This window comes from Lepidochelys kempii, chromosome 9, assembly GCF_965140285.1.
Source record: "Lepidochelys kempii isolate rLepKem1 chromosome 9, rLepKem1.hap1, whole genome shotgun sequence".
NCBI classification, from domain to species: Eukaryota; Metazoa; Chordata; order Testudines; family Cheloniidae; genus Lepidochelys; species Lepidochelys kempii.
In genome coordinates this window covers 74,126,516-74,144,439 of record NC_136388.1, presented here as the reverse complement: position 1 = coordinate 74,144,439, position 17,924 = coordinate 74,126,516, and the positions used below count along the sequence as shown (strand labels likewise).

The 17,924-nt window shown below is 39.1% G+C and overlaps 1 protein-coding gene across 1 annotated transcript in view; it reads left to right on the top strand.

Moving 5' to 3' along the window:
* Positions 1–17,924, top strand: part of LOC140917643 (connector enhancer of kinase suppressor of ras 2) — a 461,714-nt gene that overhangs the window by 355,020 nt on the left and 88,770 nt on the right. The window lies entirely within an intron of this gene.

Genomic DNA, 17,924 nt, shown 5'->3' with positions numbered 1-17,924 from the left:
CTTCATTGCACCGCAATCCCCTTCTGACAACAAAAATTACTACACAACCCCACGAGGAGGGACCAAAGCCTGAGCCCTGCCACCCCAGGCAAGGGAGGGGGGCAAAGCCCAAGCCCTACCGCCCCGGGTGGGAGGGCCAAAGTCGAAGCTCAAGAAGTTCAGCCCCAGGCAGGGGCCTTGTAACCTGAGCCCTGCCACCCAGGGCTGAAGCCCTTGGGCCTCAGCTACAGCCCCGGGCCCCAGCAAGTCTAACACCAGCCCTGGCCACCCCATTAAAACGGGGTTGCGACCCACTTTGGGGTCCTGACCCACAGTTTGAGAACCACTGCTCTAGGCTTTAAGAACTAGTAATCTTTAAATACTCAGATGTATACAGACTTGGACCCCAGTCTGCTCTTAACTTTAAGCACATTGAGAACTTTTAGTTGGCCACATAAATCCATTTTTAGGTCCCTAAATACATGTTTTTCAGAGGCACTGAGATTCTGCATGTCCTATTAAAATCAGTGCACATTGTGAGGGCTCAGCACTCATATATTTAGGTGGAAAATGTTGACTTCAGTACTTCTCTAGTACAGCCAGTTTTTAATTAAATTACACTGTTCAAAGCACCAAACATTTTAAAAATAATATTTGATCTTCACTATGAAAAAGATTACAAAGAGTTCAAGGAAATACTTACAGAAATAAAAAAGTATTGTTAATATCAACACATTTCATATTACATTCTGTCTTCTGCATGTCTAAGTTCTGTTACTTTATCCAAAGAATTGGTTAATTATCCTAAGAATTTAATATCTTTAGTCAAACGGGAGCCTGGAACTGCTATGTGTAGGTGCTCTTTGAAATTAAAAAGTGAACTCAATAAATAAATGGATCAATTCACAATGGCAATGAACACTTCTTCTGTGTAAATAGAGGAAGCTGGCTAGCCCTGTACCAAGGGAGAGGAGCAGGTTAACCCTGTCTGAAGAGTGGGGCTGGAAAAGTTTTGTCTGGGAGAGAAGGGGAGGCAGTCAGCCAAGGCTACCTTGGAAAGAATGGGAGCAGATTCACTGGGTAAATATGGGTTAAAAGACTGTTGAAGAGAATCTGTCCATAGGAGGGAGATGAGCAGTTAAGGAAAGAATGTTAGTGGTGTTAGGTTATCAGGTTGACAGCTAGCAAATAGTGTTCAGAATAGCCAACTCACATGTGATACATACATACATTCTGCCCCACTCATGGGCTGACATCCCCCTGGTGAATACAGCTGTGGAGGGTCAATTATTCCAGCTCTCTTCTCTTTCAAATTCTAAACGGGGAGTAAAACATTCACTCTAAATCCTTTTGAAATGCATTAACTTGTATCTGGAAACCTGGATCAATCTGACTTGAAACCCCTTGATCCCTCAATGTAAATCTCAGTATTTTTGGACTAAACTCACATAACTGTAATTATTTCCCGGTACAGGTGATACTCTTTCAATTTACTGCCATGATTTACAGATCAAAGCCATACTGCTTAGATCTGATCTCAAAAGACACTGTTTAACCTTTTTCAGAGTAGCAGCCGTGTTAGTCTGTATTCTCAAAAAGAAAAGGAGTACTTGTGGCACCTTAGGGACTAACAAATTTATTTGAGCATAAGCTTTCATGAGCTACAGCTCACTTCATCGGATGCATGAAGCTCATTACCCTAGTAAATTACAATTTAGGCTCAATTCTGCCCTTACTGAAGCAAAAGGTTTTATGCCATTGAGTTCAGAGAGAGCAGGATCAGGTCATTACATAATTATTTTAAATGCCAACATTTCTAATGTTAATGCGCTGTCAAAAACTTTTAGTGCACTAATCTTTCTCAAATGATACATTAATATGAAAAATCTGGCTTTTTGAATCTAAGCACTACAAGAACTGTCATTTCTACTTTATTGATGAGATCACCCATGTTTGGGATGATTTCGCAAGACATGTGGATCCAATTACACTTCACTCCTTGAGTTTGGTCCATTTACTCCATAAGACCTATAGGGCATCTAAAGAGGACTTGATCAAATACCTGTGAGTCTCAATTATATATACTGTTGCTGGTTGGTGAAAGAGAGTCAGAAGCAACTTTGGTCACTCATGACTGAAATAGACAGTGCCTCATTTTGTGAAGGAATCTTCCTTCCTTTCTTCCAGCAATAATCTGACCAACACTTAAGAAATTCACCCTGGATATATTTGACCTAGCTAATTAATGCTCACAAACCTCCCATTCTTGAGCAAACTCGCAGAGAAGCTGAACAAAAGCCACTTTCAAACTCATCTTGCTACAGCAAATATCCTAGAACCAGCACAATTCAGACCAGGACATGGAATGGAAATATCATTGGTGGCACTAATGGATGATTTCTTATATCGGTGGACAAAGAGCAGAGATCAGTTCTCATATTCTTGAACCCATGCAGCATCTGATACAGAGCATTATGAGATATTGCCTTCCCACTGGAGGTAAGTAGCAGGGTTTCAGAGGAATGTGCTAAGATGATCTGAGTCCTTCCTGTAGGCAGATACCCAAGGAGTAATATGGGAAACTCCACTATTAGACACCCCCATCCCCTCCACACACACTGTTGAGTTTTACAAGGATCAGTTCTCTCTCTGGCTCTATTCATAAGAAAGGCCATACCGGGTCAGATCAAAGGTCCATCTAACCCAATATCCTGTCTTCCGACAGTGTCCAACGCCAGGTGCCCCAGAGGGAATGAACAGAACATGTAATCATCTGCAAATTTAGATCCCATCATTTTATATGTATAGTTGGGATTATGCTTTCCAATGTGCATTACTTTGCATTTATCAACATTGAATTTCATCTGCCATTTTGTTGCCCAGTCACCCAGTTTTGAGAGATCCTTTTGTAGCCCTTCACAGTCTGCCTGGGACTTAATTATCTTGAGTAGTTTTTGTACCATCTGCAAATTTTGACACCTCACTGTTTACCCCTTTTCCCAGATCATTTATGAATATGTTGAGTAGGACTGGGCCCAGTACAGACCCCTGTGGGACACCACTATTTACCTCTCTCCATTCTGAAAACTGATGATTTATTCCTACCCTTTGTTTCCTGTCTTTTAACCAGTTACCAGTCCATAAGAGGACCTTCCCTCTTATTCCATGGCAGCTTACTTTGCTTAAGAGCCTTTGGTGAGGGACCTTGTCAAAGGCTTTCTGGAAATCTAAGTACACTATATGCACTGGGTCCCCTTTGTCCACATGCTTGTTGACCCCTCAAAGAATTCTAGTAGATTGGCGATTTCCCTTTACAAAAACCATGTTGACTCTTCCCCAACAAATTATGTTCATCTTCTCCAAGAAGCAGTCATTTAAGGTGTCAAGAAACTTTATCTCTGCATCCCGTCCTGAGGTGACTGCATCCCGTCCTGATGGTACAATATGGGGACGGTTGAAATCTTCCATTATTATTGCGTTTTTTATTATAATAGCCGTTTTTATCTCCCTGAGCATTTCACAGTCACAATCACCATCCTCGTCAGATAGTCAGTAATATATCCCTTCTGCTATATTCTTACTATTAGAGCATGGAATTACTATCTATAGAGTTTCTGTGGTACAGTATAGTTCATTTAAGATTTTTACTTCATTTGATTCTATACTTTCTTTCACATATAGTGCCATTCACCCACCAGCATGACCTGTTCTGTCCTTCTGATATATTTTGTACCCTGATATTACTGTCCCATTGATGATCCTCATTCCACCAAGTTTCTGTGATGCCTATTATATCAATATCCTATTTAATATGAGGCACTCTAGTGCACCCATCTTATTATTTAGACTTCTAGCATTGGTATATAAGCACTTTGAAAATTTGTCACTTTTTAGCTGTCTGCCATTACATGATGTAATTGAGTAGGACTTTTTTTCATTTGACTGTTTCTCATCAGATCCTACCTGTATTTTATCATCTTCCATCCTCTCCTCCTTACTAGGACATAGAGAATCTCCATTTATAGATCCTCCCCGAAGGGATGTTGCTGTCTGAACCATGTGCTCCTCCGCACTTGTTGGCTTTCCCCCTGTCCTTAATTTTAAAACTGCTCTACGACCTTTTAAATTTTATTTCAACATCTAAATCCAGCCACTGAGAGAACTGGGGAGATGTTGTGAACCCAAGAGCCAACAATATGCAGATGACTCATTGTTATACCTATCCTTCACAGCATATTACAGCACCACTAACCTGGCATAGTGCTTAGATGAGATCAGCTTATGGATGAAAAACAGCTGGCTAAAACTGAATATAAGCAAGATGGAAGCACTTTGAGCATTTTTCAGATGTGGCACAGATTTTTCAATGTGTTTCCATTGGTTGAAGATGCACAACCACAGTTGTCAGCTCAATCTGCAGTTTGAGTGCTCCTGCATTCCTCAGCGATGTGTATCTGCAAGTAATGCATTCTGTCATCTACAGCAAACCAGGACACTGCATCCCATCCTGGCAGACGATGACCTAACCTCAGTTTATATCCACTCTTGTCACCTCTCATCTGAACTAGAGCAATGCTATTTACCTGGTCATGAAACCAGCCGTTCTTAGAAAACTCAAACTAATACATAGATTCCAAAGAATGGACTATTGTGATCATCTAGTCTGACCTCATATGTAACACCAGTCATAGAATGTCCCCAAAATAATTCCTAAAGCAGATCTTTTAGAAAAACATTCAATCTTGATTTCAGAATTGTCAGTGATGGAGAATCTACTGTGATGGTTGGTAAATTGTTCCAATGGTTAATTACCCTCACTGTTAAAAATGTATGCCTTACAGAACATGGCAGCCTAGTTCCTTAATAACTCAGGCTACCATGAACACATCGTATCTGTCCTCTGCTTTTTACACTGTCTTTCCTTCCCAGGTTAAATTCAGGGTGTTCATTCTTATCTTCAAGGCAGGCAGCTGTCTGCGTCCAGGTTACCTAATTGATAAAGCTCCATGACAAGGACCACAGAAGACAACTGTGCTCCTCAGGCACATTCCCCACTCCCTAAAATTTGTCCATTGTAAGGACAAATTTTGCCTGTGCAGGAGACAGAGCTTTCTCTGGGAATATTCCAAGTCTGTGGAACAAACTCACACTGGAAATAAGGACCATCACAAACCTCATCACCTTTTGCTCAAAGTGCAAGGTGCACTTCCTGGACTTTGCTTTTGCTAATGTAAACAGGTAGCACATGGTACATATAATATATTAAATTATAATTTAAGAAAAATTTTATTGAAATAAAACTCCAAACAAACTCCACACAATTTCTTTTTGGGGAGAGGATGAGGGAACAAATGTGACAGCTTAGTCATATTGCTCAGCTTGGTCATATTGCTTCAAGACACAGAGCTGTTACAGTGCTGGGGCTGTATAAGAACCTGATTAGAACAGAAGTTTACATTTTTAATTAATAATAGAACAGTCATATTAATATTGATCAAGACTAGTAGTAGTTTATTAAAAAATCTGAACGTATGTTAAAAATGTAGTACCGTATTTTATTTTTTCAGTGGCTGAGGTTATATGAAATAAAAACAATTCACTTGCAGTGGAGTGGAGAAGCCAACGTAAGCAAAGAGTCAATCATCCATATGAAGAAGTGATATCTAGAATATCAGCAACATTAAACAAGTGGGAGCCATTTAAATTATGAGGTACAACCAAATAGAAATAGACTGATTCTTTTGACAATGAGATAAAATATTGGCTTGATTTTCAGAGTTGTGGTGTGCTTTTGGCTCTGACTTCGATGTGTGTGGTGAATTCTCAGGACCTTTTGAAAATTAGACAATATATGAATAATATAAATATACGACCCACCACAGGGTTTGAAACCACTTCTCTTGATCCCCAGAATCATAGGTCCATGTTCTGCCAAACCACAAGGCAATTATGTTTCTACTAGCATGCATCATTTTTAATTTTGACTTGTGGGAAATTACATATGTTAAATGAGTTATGGGAGAACTACTCTGTTCTCTAAACTCAATAGAAACATAAATAAAATAATCAGGATAGAGCTGCCATTATTTATGTTTTAATATGTGGTCAAACAAAGCCTATTTCCTCATTCATACCAATGGAAGAAAGGTAGACTTTGTGGGTAAGACACAACAGTGGGAGGCAGGAGGGTTCTTTACCTAGCTCTGCCTTAGCCTTCCTCATAATCTCTTTCTGTGTCAGTTTCTTCACATATAAAATTGGAATACCTTCTTCACAGGGCATCCTGGGGTTAAATTGCTGGTATCAATAAAATGTTTTTTGAATGTAAGATGGAAGGTGCTCTAGCAATGCAAATTATTTTGATAATATTCAAGTGCATACAAACTTTACATATTGAACTTAGTTTTTTTTCTCATTTAAATAATAGAAAATTAAAAGCCTAATAATAATAATAAAAGCCTAATCTATGGTTTTTGTCTATTTCCTAACATTTTACCTATTATTCTCCACAAATAATGCACTTATTAACATTAAAATGATTTCTTTATGTAATGTTCAAGTGATTAGGACTATGCAGAACAACTAAAAAAGCCTGGTGTTTTGAGTGTAATGTCCCAATTTCTGTTACACTAATCTCTCTTTAAAAGAGAGTTTAGTACTTGTGAAAGGTGACAGATAGTGCTGGAAAATGAAATCTGTTAAAAAAAGATTACAGCACAGGTAGCTACAGTGCCATCTACCTTACGCTGAACCATCAATGTGTCTCCATCGTGTTCTGGGAGGACTATCTCTAAGCATATGTCTCCAATACAAAAAAAAAGTGTCGTCTTTACTCAGGTTAGCTAATCCAAGTTAGCCAAATCCAGTTAAAATAGCAGATTAGCAGTGTCAGAGAGAGCCTATATGTCAGCCTGAGGTGAATGCATGTTGCTAACCCAAATTAAAATCTGAGTTGCCATGTCTTCATTTCTGTTGTAACCCAAATTAGCTAATTCAGGTTAGCTAACCCAAGTTAATAACTCACGTTTTTTGCAGTGTCAACACACCCTGAAATGATAGAGGGTTCCAAATTAAGTCAAACCGTAACCAAAAAGGATTCTAGTTAGTGCCAGCTGTGCTGGTGGATGTGACCAGATTAAAAAACCACTAAAAAATGGACTGAATTGTATAAACTACCAAACAACCTTTTGACTAAAATAATTTTTAGGCCCTGATCCTGCAAAGGCTTAAGCAAGTGCTTAACTTTACATACTGCTCACAGCCATGTAAAGTTAAGCACAAACTATGCATACATCTATGCAGGACGGAGCCCTAATCACCATTAGCTGTATTTGAACTGGTGACCGCAAGACTAAAGACTGTATTGTTACCAATCCTGTTCTATCCTGTTCCCCATGTTCATTTTCAAACTTGGTTTAATTTATCTCATTGACTGCTGACTGAATAAAACTGATGGTTTTCATTTGCAGACTTTTCTGTAAGCTTGGGTACTATCTACTATTTTGTTCCCCAGAATTTAAAAACTTTAAGCTTGAGCTGTGAAAAAGTTATTTGTACTCAATTCTAGTTTAAAAGATTGATTAGAATTAGGTGACAATGTGCCCTTTAGAACATTTGGTATCTCAAGGGAAAGTAGTAGAGTGCATTTTAAAACACGATTTTCCCTGCACAGACCTGCTTTCCCTATTGTCAATCTTGATCTTTCATCTGCTGTAGAGAAACTTGCATGGGATTAAATTTTCATCATTGTGATTCTTATTTTGTATATGCTTTTTTTAATAATTGTGAAGCAAACATTTAATAGCGCCTACATTTAATAGCTCACATGTGCATTACATGAAGTTTTTTTTCTGGTTGCTATAGGTATAGCTAGTCATATCTAATTTTACTTCAAAACACCCACTCTTGTGAAATGTAGGGCTTTTTACCTGGATTGTCACCAATTCGATTTGGTTTTGTGCACATGGAGAAAAGGGGTTTCATATGCATGCAGCATTTCAATGCAAGTGAATTATGTGTTAGATTGGTACACATCCATTGACTTCAATTTTACAGTGCATTCTTGTATCTGATGTAAAGTTTGAATGTCACCAGTTAGATCACTAGTTCTGGATCATGGAAATAAAACATAATTTATGCAGGGTTTTTTTTTTCAAAATTATAGACCAGGTAATACGTGGGTGAGAAATGTATGTTATGCTAGAGGATGCATCCTCATTGTCTGGCTCTACCGAAAGAAGGGCAGGAAACACTAGATATGGTTTTAATCAGGCTGCAACTTTATTATTAGATGTCTGGGACTACCTGGCAGATAAAAATGTACAATGCAGGTAATTCCATGTTCATTCAGTATCTAGCCAGAGGGCTTCCGCCACCTCCCCTCTTTTTGCATCTAGGACCCCAGCCAACCCATTGCTAGGACCTTACCATTCCCACCCCCCAACCCCAAACAAGGGTTAAGGTAGACTATAAGAAAGGGAGGTTGGCTCCTTGCTGTACCAGTCATAGGAGCCCAACTCTGCCCCCCGCCTCCCCCCCCACCCCCGCATTCCCCTCCTTTAACCAACACCTCCTTTTGAAGTCCTTTAATCAAGCCATTTGTCCAGTCACTGTATCCCTTCCCTATGGAGTACTTGCACTGGACCTCTGCCACACACTTAAATAATGAGCTGTGATATCATAACTTAACATCCTTCCCTACTCACTATAACAAAGCTCTCCCTGAACCCACTGTGGGAAAAGCAAAACAAAAACAAAAAAAACACTCCACCTAGGCCAATCTAGTGGTGAGGGAAAAATTCCTTCCCAGCCCCCCTAGAAAGGAGTGGCTAGCACAGTGCCCACAGTAGGTCCTTACCAAACCTGTTATTTTGACACCTCAAGGGGAGGGAAGGTGGGTGCTGCTCCTCCTGGTCCAGGGAAAAGGGTTTCTCCCCCCTGGCCTTGCCCCTTTTGAACTCCCCAGCCATTCCAGTCCCGGGGATGAGTCAGCGTTGCAACGCTGACCCACTCCCCCACTTTGCATCAGTTTCTGAACCTCACACCCCTTCTGGCTGTAAGGAGCTATTCCCTCTCCCCTGAAATCCGGACAACGCCTCTCTGCTCTGCTTAAAGGTGTGGTGTGGTCTAGTGTACAGCAATTTCTGAAAGTTTAGCCTGGGCTGCAAAGCTCAGATGCAGATTCAATTTTCCAAAAGTTCAAAGGAGTTCTAGTTAGGGCCCATTTATACATGTGTTTATTTGTAGTGAACAGTACAGCCAGCACTTCATTGTACCATCATTTTCTGTGACCTGAGATGGATTGTTCATTTACAGATTAAAGCAGTGCTTCACCAAAATGACAATAAATTCTTATCTCAAAGTAAGGAGAGACATGGTGTAGTGATGTGGTGCTTATGTTGAAAGTTAGGTGCATATTTCATATGTAGATGTTGATCCTGTATCCACTGACATCAACAGGAGTGTTGTCATCAATGTCAATGAGTGTATGATGAGCTCCTTATTATTGTAAAAACCATATGAATCCTGTAATAAATAAGAAATACATACATATTACAGGTGCAGGAAGCATTGCTTGTGTACAGCGGTATGCTCTTTGTAGGTATGTCAGCAGCACACCCACATACCAGTTGATTTATCAGAGGTGGTTTGCTCCAGGGTGATCTATTTCACTGAGGCCGTCCTCATTACTTGTAATATTCTTACTTTCTTGTTCAATATTTCAATGTGTTTCTAAATCTAGAAATGCAGATACCCCATGTTCATTCATATCTAGCCGGGGGGCTTCCGCCAGTCCCCCTCTTTTTCCATCCATGTCCCCCAACCAACCCATTGCTGGGACCTTACCATCCCAGCATGTACATGCTTTGTGTACATTGGGAACACTTCTGGAAAAAATGCTTCATTGATTATTATATAGAGTAGGAAACAGTTAAACGGACTGAACGAGTTTTCCATTTTTCAGTGTCTTGAATTAATAACTCCAGAATGAAGAGGCATGTGAGGGAAAAAAATCGTTTCATCTTTTAATATGAATAAATCATAGATGGATGGCAGTAGTGTGGTTGAAACGATGATGCCGCTGTCTCTAAAAGTTCTTTTACTAGGTTGCTTTAGCTGTCCAGTATAATTCTAGGGAGATCAGCTTGGTTCATTCATATTTTAATAACACTTTACTGCAGTAGAAATTCTGACATTTATTAATCAGGATTTTATTGTAACGCTTTTAACTGATACTGTGCTGCTGACAGGTATGGTATGCTGAATGGTTTTTCACATTGTTTCAAGAAAATGTAGATGAATACTTTACTCTTCCTATAGATAGCTCCAACATAAGTTTTCTTTTCTGGTAGGCACTGAGGCTTGTGCCTCCTAATTTACTTGGGGTGGGGGGAGGAGGAGGAATGAAGTCACTTTTAGTATTCACCTGCTTAAAATGGAAAACCTATTAAAGAATTTTATGCTGAGTGGCGGCTCATACATTATTACTAAGCAATCATTTCAGACAATGAAATTCCCTCACTTCCTAGGGCAAGGGTGCAACATTGTTATCATAGACATACTTTTCATCCGCTATAAAATCTTATTTGAAGGGAGGCCGTCTTTGATATCAGCATTAGATAAGTTACTGTAACTGGATCAGTGAGAGAGAGTGGCATTGTGTGCAGCAACAAGAGGAAACAGACCCATCACTCTTAACAATATATAATGCAAAATGGCTAGGAAGCTAAGAGGGGGGAAAGGATATAAAATAAAGATGATACTTACTGTCTTGCCATTTACATTGTATTACAGATGTTGTTATACTGGCATGTATTCTGGTTTTGATTAAAAATACATATTTACCATAGCAACATTTTAATCCAAAAGACATTCCATAAATCAAATATGAAAACTAATGTATAATAATTAAACAGGATCTCCTCAGAATATTTGAAACATCTTGGCAAAGTATGCAGCTACATTTGTCACTACCATGTATTCTGAATGTCAGTCAATCACATCTGAAGCAGAATGTGCAGTTGAAATATAGAGTATCAATACCAGTCACTGATTGCAATCGTCCTGCTTGTTCTCTCAAAGGTGGTTGTGTCAATCAATGGAAATAGATGTGCAAGAAATTAACATTTAAATTTAACATCTTTTCCATGCAATTTCTAGAGACATTTACATGTGACTTGGCGTCTTTGGAGGGTTCAGCAAAATTGTCTCTCTTGCTTTACTGAACAAAGATTTAAGACTTTTTAAAATGCTTTATACATGTAGCATGCAGGTGGCAAAAAGTATCCTTCTGATCACCATAATGCACTACCTATGTAAAGGTAAATAGCACAATCCTCACTCTCATTTTGTGAAATGGACACCTTATCAGAGGGTGAGTATGATTTCTTATTTAAATGTAGGTACAGAATGACAATAATACTTTGCAATTATGTATTATTTTTCATCTGAGGATCTCCAAGCACTCTTTACAAACATTAATAGAGTTTAATAACACCTTTGTGAGGTAAGGAAGTCAGTTTTTTGGCTGCACTTTAAAAATGGGGAAAGCAAAGGACAGAGTTCAGGGCTGAAAACTTAACATTGTGTACTTATAGTTAAGAACCTAAATAAATGTCTTTCTTTTTTCAGAGATGCTGATCATCTGCAGCTACCATTGAAGTAACTGAAGTCACTGTAAAAATCAGGCAACTTATTTTGGTGCCTAAATAATGTCTTAGGTGCTTAACTTTATACACCAAAAGTTTGGTATTTTTGGCATAAGTAACTTATGCAAGGTCTTAGAGTTCAGCAGTGGCAGATCCAGCAATAGTGCTCAGGACTCTTAATTCCCGGTCCTATGTGCTAATCATTAAGAGAACATTCCAGCTTGGAAAGATGTAAATTTTCCAAGATGGATACATTTTATTAATCCTGATAACCTTTGTGCAACCTTTGTGAAACTTCACATGCTGATTTAGAACCCCAAGCATGTCTTTGGTATGGACTGTCAACTCTCATATTTTAAACAAGTGCAATGGCAATGTCGTTAATGCCTTCGTGATAGCAAGTGCCATTTATATGTGTATTCATTGCACACTTTGCTCTTGAAGGAGACTGTCTGTCTGAAGTATTATGGACATGACAGGAGGAGTAATTAAGAAAAATGGTGGTGAGTAGAGCCACTGCAAAAAATATATATCTAATGCAAATATCTCCCCGCTGAAATCTTTCAAACCTTACCAAAGTAAACAGTCAGAAAGGAAAATTAATGAACCTAATTGGCACCCAATTCCAATAGATATAGTATACAAATTCTTACATCTAACATCAGGATAGCCTCAGACTGATATCTTTCTAGATAGTGACAACTTGCAATACATGTCTGGAATATTTAAACCCTACTTGGATATCACTAGAATGAATGACTTTTTTGAAAGTGTATACATAGGATGTATTTGAGCTTTGGTGTTCCTTTAAAAAAATAATTTTACAGATCTGTAGCCTGGATCTATATTGGATTCATAACGTAATATTAACACATTCCTAACTCAGGCTCAAGAATCATATTTGATTTATCATTTCCATTTCTTAATGTTTAATTGAAATTTAAAACAATATCATACAGGGATGAAGGACAGTCTTGTAGCTTTTTATTATTTATTGCTATTTATTTCTTACATAGAACGATAGATAAACATGGTGCTTTACAGATAAATAATAAAAGAAAGTTCCTTTTCCTGAGCAACTTCATCTAAAATTTACTAGTAGAAATGGCACAGTAAAGGGTAACAAACAAAGGATGGTTGGGTGGGTGGATGATGATGGGTTATATGAACAAAAAGAGTTACAAGTGTAAAGGATTGTGTTACGTGGTTTTTTTACTTGAACATTTTAGAATTTTATGAGGGTAGACATTGTAGTTTCCTATTTTTTGTACATTAATATAATATGTTTGTAGTTTGAGACAGTAAAGTGGGGCAGGAGCTGTGGAGAGGAGGTTAGCTTTGGAAAGCTAAGTAAAGTTACTTTTGAAGAATGAAGGAGAATGAACGGTACAAAGGATCTGAAAAGATTTTGCCAGCTTAGGGAATAGCATGAGAAAGTTGTAGTTGCTGGTGAGAGGAGTAGAGCAAAGTGGCATGACAAGTTAGGAGAATGTGGGAGATGAGATGTAGACAGAAGAGACTTAAAGGTGAGAATAAGAAGTTTTGATACCTCAATTTTATTCCAGTTTTTGCAAATCACTTAACTTCTTTGTGGCTAAGTTTCCTCATCTGTAAGTTGGAAATAATACTACCAACCTCACTGAAATATTGTGAGCTTAAATTATTTAAAGTCTGAAAAGAATATGGAGATTCTCAAATGGAAGGTGTTATAGAAATGCAAAACATATTAGACATCCAAATCCATTTTGGCTAACTTTAGACACTCAAAATTGTAACACATTGTTGCAAACTCTCACGATGTTTTTCTGAGTGTAGTGATGTTCGGTTGTTTGTTTATCTGTCTCATGAAAACGCAATGAAAGGCTGCCAAGTTGTGGATTTTCCGTTATTCAGAATGGCTGCAATCTCCCATTACTCTCAATGAAGCTGAAGCCAGCAAGATGACTGCTATTTCCTTACAATCTATCTGTATGTGGACGTGAGGCTGCCCCAATAAAGATAACTGCCAATGACTACTCTTTTCAATGAGACAGAAACCATGACCACAGCAAAATGGCTGCCACTCTATTTTTGTGAGGGCTAGACAAGACACTGTTAGGACACTGGGACTGTGAGGAGCAGGCTGAGCACTGTAAAATGTGAATGGGGAGACTGAGTGGGGAGCTGGAGGCAGACTTAAGGGCAGCAGAGGAATTTGAGGGGCAGGAAGCCATGGCCTCCCACTGAGCCGTGCCTGCCCCTCGGAAGTCAGAGAGCGGAACAGGAAGTATTAAGGGTGGGGCCTGGAGCTCAGTCAGGCTGCAGCTGCCAAAGGAGACAGACGCCTTCCGGCTGCTCCCAAGCTGAGAGACTACTGCAGACCTCTGCGCAGCTGAGGACTGGCCAGAGCTGCCAGAGCCACCCACTGGCCAAGCCACGGAGGAGTTGCCAGGACTGCCATGGGCTTTCTACCCTGATGACCCAGAGGACCCCCTACAGATCCAGGTACATCCCGAGTGGGAGATAGGAAGTGGCGCAGGGGCAGCTGACCCTAGTCTGGCTGCAGCACTGCCTGAGATAAGGTCAGCGCGTTGTGGTCAGGATCCCGCCACTGTTAGGGCCCTGGGCCGGGACGCAGTGGAGTCGGGTGCACCTGTGTCACCCCTACCTCTACCACTGCACCCCTGATTGTGCAGTTTTGTATGCTACTGTTTCCCCAGGTAGGCACTAAAACTCCCAAAGTCTTTTATCTAATTTGTAAGAAATTATTTTGGGTTAAAAGTGTGTTATTTCAAAACTATGTACTTCACTTAATCACTTCTGCATCTGTGTAAGTGTGTCAGAAAGATGCAGACATATTAATATGGGATGAGAAATAAGCTAAGTAAATAGTCTAATATAGACAATATGTTCAGAGAAACTTAAGGTGGACACCAAAATGGGATGCCATAAAGATAATTTTAAGAGCTGGACTTCCTTAAAAGAAAGGCAAGGGACAGCTTGTGTCTTTAACAGACTCTTCTTCTTCTTTAACTTTCCTGCAAAGTATTAAAATAATTCTTGTGTTCATCTTATACATTGATTTAATTATTGAGTGTACTAATTGACAAGCCAGATGAATTGAATCATTCATTTATTGATTGAATTTCAGTTGTAACCTTAATTTGATCATTTGATTAGTTCAGAGAAATTAGAAGGAAATTAATTAGTGACATATTTGTTGGCTTATTCTTTTAATAAATCCATAAATCCTGGTAGGATCCTTCCATATTCAAAGCAGCAACAGAGTAGTGGAGAGTCAGGCCCAAGGAATGCCTGAATGTAATGAAGTGGGTAATTATAGATCTCACCAAGAACCATCATCTGTCTTTGAGCTGGTTTACACTCACTTTTTATACCAGTTTAGAAACCCATTTAGCTAAATTGGTGCAACCCTCATAGTGTGTGTGCAGTAATACCTGTATAAAGGTGCTTTTAAAGCTTTTACTGCTTTATGGGAAGCTTATTTCCATATATTTAATCAGTATAAAAACTGTTTAGAATAGACAAGCCCATTTTTAAATATCAAATTGACATTGGAACTCAAATGGCAATCCCATTCATTATTCACCTACTTTTGAATTTAAGCAAATCATTAGAAATTGCAATAATATAGAGCTCTCTCTGTGTGTAGGTGTAGCTCAGTCAGACTAGCATTATTCCATTTGACATAGACTGTGTAAGTGAGATCGGAACCATGCCCCATTCTGTGTAAATAATGGCACAATTTGCTGTTTGTTAAATACAATTTTATGAACCATAAATTATGATGTTTTGTAACATTTTAAAATAATCTGCTCATCCATTTTTGTAAATTCATCTTATACTGTGTTAGGTACTTATAAAGCTATAAAACTACTGATAGCTGGGTGTAAATGGGGAAACTCCATCACTATCCTCTGATGTCCCAGAAACCTCTTAGTCTCTCCAGTAAGTGGCAACTTCATGTGAATTTATTTATATATCCATCTCCACCACCAACACAATATTTATAGTGTTTTTGTCCTTTAGCACACAGCCCGGGGGGGAACAGAGGTCTCCCTGCCTTGAGATCTCATAGCTACTGGACTCAGCTAGCCCAGATTCTCCTTTTTATACCCCCTCAGATGATGGCTAATTGGTTCATCAGCCCTCCCAACCTTATCAGCTAATTAGCTGCATATCCCCAATCAGCCTTCTCCAGTGGAGCTGACTAATGCTTAAGAGATCAGAGCACTGGCTCATCTGTTAGCTCCCAGCACTCTGTCACACTGGGCTCAAAGATGTTAATAAAGATCTAAGAGTCTAGTTTTATCATTTGTCCCACCAATTTAACTGAGGACAGAATTGAGCTCTTATGGCTATATTAAGTCATTATCAGGCTGTGCTGCACTACAGGAGAGTCAGGGAGAACATAAGAATGGCCATACTGGGTCAGACCAATGGTCCATCTAGCCCAGTATCCTTTCTTATGGCCACTGACAGCGGCCAATGTCAGGTGCTTCATAGGAAATGAACAGAACAGGTAATCATCAAGTGATCCACTCCTGTCATCCAGGCACATCATCTGGTAGTCAGAGGCTTAGGGATGCCCAGAGCACGGAGTTGCATCCCTGACCATTTTAACTAATAGCCATTGATGGACCTATGCTTCATGAACTTATCTAATTCTTTTTTGAAGGCAGTTATAGTTTTGCACTTCACAATATCCCCTGGCAATGAGTTCCATAGGTTGACTGTGTGTTGTGTGATGAAGTACTTCCTTTTGTTTGTTTTAAACCTGCTGCCTATTAATTTCATTGGGTGACCCATGGTTCCTGTTAAGAGCACTTTTCCTGTGGGAGCCTTGGTAGGCATTGGCCTAGATTTTAAGCTGCATCCAAAGAGTGCACAGCCCAGCTCAAGGTGGTAGGGCAAAGTTGGCTGTATGTCACCCTTGTATCCCCTGGATTCTGTGGGTAAGTTACAGCAGTCTGAAGGCTCTTTTAATTTATGCTTGGCTGCCTCTAGCTCCAGAAGGCCATTCCATCAGCTGGGAATGGCTGGAGTGCAGAGGCACTCAGGCAGTTCCCCTGTATCCAGGGACAAGGACAGCCACTGTGTCTGCTCTGTGCTTCCAGGGAAGTCCCCTTATGTAGAGTTTAAAAAGCAGAGCAGACCTAAAGGAATATCTTCACATCTAAGATACACCCGTGTAAATCTGGAGTAACTCTATTAATTCAGTGGAATTACTCCAGATTTATACTGGTGTAACAGAAGTCAGCATCTGGTCCAGCATAGCTAGGTGAAAAGAGCAGGATTTGTTCCTTTAGAATTTTGTATCAAAATCCTGTGAAACTTTGTGTAGTTTCAACACAAAACTAGATTCTCCTTCAATGTGGTGTAGGTTTTATAGCTTGCACAAATTCCTCAACTTTGCTTCTACATATAAATCCTATATATGTAGGATATATATAGGAGCAAGGTTATTATTCAAAAATTCTCTTTGACATTTTTGTTCATAACCTAGATAGTTAAAGAAAACCAATAGACTTTGTTTTATTCTGTGTAGATTGTTATGCGGTGCTCATGACCATAGCATGTGAGTGCCTTCCAGTAAGGCATTTAGCAACATGACTACACATCTGTCACTTGTTGTTTGTTCTCTCTTCTTCTTCCCACTGCATATGCTGTGGAATGTCTTGTCTTGGTAGGTTAGTTTGGTTGGTTTGTTTGTTTTTTAAATATTCATATTGCTATGTATTTACGTTCAGGAAGGCAAAGGTCAAAGAAATATGCCTTGCACTTGAAGACTTCCTGTCCCTACACTTGAAATATGCACACAGGACAGATTAAAAATTTCTTTCCTCTCTGAGCCCATGTATGCTTGGTATCGTCATGGTAAAACTTTAATGTAATGGTATTAAGATGCATACACATCTTCCTACATAGGAAATTCAGAGGAAGAAAACTAGTACGTGCCTAGGCTCTTACAGTATACTGTTTGTCACTGTTGCTGACTAAATGGTAAAAGTTTTCAGGGTTCATTTTTTAAAACTTTCACATAATATCTGTGTTTCCAAATACATAAATGGTATGAAAAATTTAGAATGTATATGTTTGTGGTTTCAAGCTGTTTGGTTGATTTCATGAGAATAAATTATTTTATTGGTTTCTTAACTGGTGAGAAAACTTCTTCCCCCTCAGGGAAACTTGGTTTAAGTTCTACTAAACAAAACATTTCGCAAAAGGTGTTCTTTTTAATCCACGGATCACTTACTTCTGGAATATAAATAGTTATCTAAATCCTCATATGGGTGA